Below are 3742 nucleotides of genomic sequence, written 5' to 3'. Positions count from 1 at the left end.
AGGGTAGTTTTAAGAACGAGTTGGGGAAAATTTCAAATGAGGTATGTTATTAGAGAGAATGAAATTGAGATATTTTACGGATAATTACAAGTATGTATACTACACCCATGAACAAGACCTTAGTGTGGGATGAGATGTAGAAGTATGTATAAAGGAAGTGAAGAGTAAGATAGTGAGCTTAAAATGATATATCATTTAAGTATGATAAGCCATTAATTGATGAATGTGTTTTTTTTATTACACTTATTTGCATATATGTACTGACTAAGCTCCCATGCTTAACCTCTTTCCTTTCCATTTTTTTATAGTACCGCCAAAATAGCTTGTAGATCATTGCCTACGTCAGGAAAGCCAACCACACTATCCTTCAAGCACTTGATATAGCTAGTTTTATCATTTTGATTATGGCATGTATAAGAACTTTTGATTTTATTTTGGTGTCACATTGTTTTGAGGCCAAATGTATTGGCTTGTTTTAGTATTTGACTCGTTTTGTATATGGCTATGAAAATGGCTAATTTTGAAAGTTATTATATGAATACAAGATAGTCTTTCATAAATGTGAAATTGTTGGCATAGTTGAATATATGAAATGTATATAGGCCTTAGCTATGGTTGTTGGTTGAGAAATCATATTAAGTTAAACTTTGATATGTTGGTTGGTATAAAATTTTGTTTCAGGGTGGCATAGGGTTTGGTAAATAGCCTTATATTGTCCACACGGATAGACGCAAGAGGTGTGTCTAGGCCGTGTGTGACACACGGTCAGCCCTATGGGCGTGTTACATGGTCGTGTGTCCCTTGCACTTAAATTTTACAAGTCAATATGCATGGTAGTAAACACACGGGCAGAGACATGGCCGTGTGTCTCAGCCGTGTGAAGGGCACGGCCTAGCATACGAGCATGTGCCTTGGCCGTGTGACCCTTAAGGGTTGCTGACGTCAGAAACAGAATGTCAAGGTTTTTAGACACGGGCTAGAACACGGGCGTGTCATGGTTGTGTGAGGGACACGGGCACTAGACACGTGTGTGTGTCAGGCTGTGTGAAAACCCCTGTAGGTTCAAATTTAGAATTTAATTCACACAGGTATGGGGCATGGGCGTGTCCCTAGATGCTTAGGTGGTGTATGTCATACAGGCCATCAGCATGGCCATGTTATAATGACCACACGGGCGTGTTGCCTTTCCACACGGACGTGTGCCCTATTTTATAAGTTATTTTTCTAAAGTTAGTTAAAGGACCCGAAATGGTCCCGAATGGTTTCCAATGGATGTTTGGGGCCTCATAGGCCCATATTAAGGAGTTTAGACAATGTTCGAAAAAGTTTCAATTTTGATCAAGCCTTGATGATTTGAAAACGTTGGAAATGCATGTTTTAAATTTAGTAATGCCTCGTATTCCATCCCGGCGTAGGGCATGGGTGTGAGGTGTTACAACACGCATATGCGTATGATAGGATTTCTAGTATTATTAATAAACTCTTTGATTGAATTGGTACCACGAGTTAACTGGGTACCAACTCGATTAGGAAATGGCTAATGTATCCTTTTATTAAATGACTACTATATTTATTTTGATGGTTTTTTCGTCTTGTCATTCTATTATATAATTTTAAAATAAAATAACTAAAATTAACATGTCTAAGAATTGAACCCATGCCTAATGAATTTATAAACAAATTTTTTATCACTGCACCGATAACAATTCATAAGCAAAATTAAAAAAAAATAACTTTTAACTTAAAATGTTTCCTCTCACCAAATTTTTGTATCTGTCATATATAAAGTGCCTGACTGAGTTGGTGTCACGAATTAATTAACTTGACACCAACTCAATTGTAAAATTACTAGAATACCCTTACTTTAAGGGGTAATTGATATTATTATAGAAGTATTTTCATCTTTTCATACTTTTATATAATTTTTAAATAAAACAACTGAAAAACATTATTTGAGAATCAAACACAAGAAGAACAATTTCATAAAATCTTAGTTTATATTTATATAAAATTATTATAAATATACTTTTAGATAAAAGAACTTACATTTACATAGTAAATATGATATAATATTGTAATTATTAAATTATGCAACATCCAAATTGTGGGTGAAGGAAAAATATTATATAAAAAAATCAAACACAAATGCCAATAATCAAACTCACGTCCAAAAAAGTCTAAAATCACTTAACTTGACCATTCATTAATTTCAAGATTTTTCTTAATAGATTGTAATTTAAGTTATTAAATTTAAAACAAAATTTATAAAATTATTGAGAATCATAAATATTTTTTTATAATTAAATTTTTTATATGTTAATCTTTTTTATTTTTTTTAATATTTTATAATTGGGTAAATGTTTCGTTGACTTGTAAAACTATTTTAATTAGATATTTAATTATAATATAAGTATAGATAAACAGATAGAACAAATATTATTATAATAAAATTTGGTATTTTTAAAAAATTTAGTTTTTAATTATTTTTAAATTTTTAAATATTTAATAATTGAGTAAATGTGACGTTGAATTGGAACAGATTTAATTATAATATAGGTATAGATAAATAAATAGAATTTACTGGGGGCTAAATTGAGGAAATTGTATGATAAAAATAGGAAGAAAAAGTTGAGGTTGTGGGCTTTAGAAATGGGCAGGACTTGGCACATTACAAAGTAAGAGCAAAAAAAGCGGCTAACCTGGAAAAATAAAATGATGCGGTGAGCGTGGATCGAACACGCGACCTTCAGATTACAGATACATCTTCAGTCTGACGCTCTCCCAACTGAGCTATCCCCGCTAGACTATAAAAGGAGCGGAAAAAGAAACTAACCTGTTCCACCCCAGAAAATGAAGGAAAAATATAAAATAATGCGGTGAACGTGGATCGAACACGCGACTTTCAGATTACAGATACATCTTCAGTCTGACGCTCTCCCAACTGAGCTATCCCCACTTGCCTTTAGAAAGAGCAGAAAAAGAAACTAACCTGTTCCACCCCAGAAAATGAAGGAAAAATATAAAATAATGCGGTGAGCGTGGATCGAACACGCGACCTTCAGATTACAGGTATATCTTCAGTCTGACGCTCTCCCAACTGAGCTATCCCCGCTTGTGTTTTAAAATTGCAAAAAAAGTAGCTAACCTGTTGCAGCCCAAAATATGAAGGAAAAATTAAAAATTGCGGTGAGCGTGGATCGACACGCGACCTTCAGATAACAGATATATCTTCAGTCTGACGCTCTCCCAACTGAGCTATCCCCGCTTGAATTTTGAAAGAGCAAAAAACGCAGCTAACCTGTCCCGGCCAAGAAAATGAAGGAAAAAAAAATGATGCGGTGAGCGTGGATCGAACACGCGACCGTCAGATTACAGATATAACTTAAGTTTGACGCTCTCCGTTTTAATTTTTCAAATCATATATTTTATTGTTTAGACATTTAATTGATAGTGCCTGCAACTGTTCAATTAATTTTAAAATATGAATACGGCACTCTTATTTCAGTTCAAATTATAAAAAAGAACTATATTTTGTGTGTGATATAATTCTCTAGTTTTTTTTTCTTTTTTTATATGTTTTATATAGTGATGAAAATTTATTTATTTTTAGCAAGTATGTTGAGTAAGCGAAAAAGTTTTAAAAAATATAAAGTAAAAAAAAAGTGGAGATAAAATATTTTTTTAAAAGTGTTACAAATACAATTAAGGTCTAAATATAGATACACACATGAACAAACGTAAG

The 3742-nt window shown here is 32.8% G+C and overlaps 4 non-coding genes across 4 annotated transcripts; all 4 read right to left on the bottom strand.

The window, feature by feature from the left end:
* Positions 1-2716: 2716 nt before the first annotated feature.
* TRNAF-GAA (transfer RNA phenylalanine (anticodon GAA)) lies at positions 2717-2800 on the bottom strand. Its single transcript is given in 2 exon segments — positions 2717-2752; positions 2764-2800. It is a non-coding gene; the product is annotated as a tRNA-Phe (tRNA).
* Positions 2801-2872: 72 nt separating this feature from the next.
* Positions 2873-2956, bottom strand: TRNAF-GAA (transfer RNA phenylalanine (anticodon GAA)). The gene is given in 2 exon segments: positions 2873-2908; positions 2920-2956. It is a non-coding gene; the product is annotated as a tRNA-Phe (tRNA).
* Positions 2957-3028: 72 nt separating this feature from the next.
* On the bottom strand, positions 3029-3112 carry TRNAF-GAA (transfer RNA phenylalanine (anticodon GAA)). Its single transcript is given in 2 exon segments — positions 3029-3064; positions 3076-3112. It is a non-coding gene; the product is annotated as a tRNA-Phe (tRNA).
* A 70-nt stretch (positions 3113-3182) lies between these two features.
* TRNAF-GAA (transfer RNA phenylalanine (anticodon GAA)) lies at positions 3183-3265 on the bottom strand. The gene is given in 2 exon segments: positions 3183-3217; positions 3229-3265. It is a non-coding gene; the product is annotated as a tRNA-Phe (tRNA).
* Positions 3266-3742: the final 477 nt, after the last annotated feature.

This window comes from Gossypium hirsutum, chromosome A11 (assembly GCF_007990345.1).
Source record: "Gossypium hirsutum isolate 1008001.06 chromosome A11, Gossypium_hirsutum_v2.1, whole genome shotgun sequence".
Lineage (NCBI taxonomy): Eukaryota > Viridiplantae > Streptophyta > Magnoliopsida > Malvales > Malvaceae > Gossypium > Gossypium hirsutum.
This window is presented reverse-complemented; position numbering and strand designations above follow the sequence as displayed.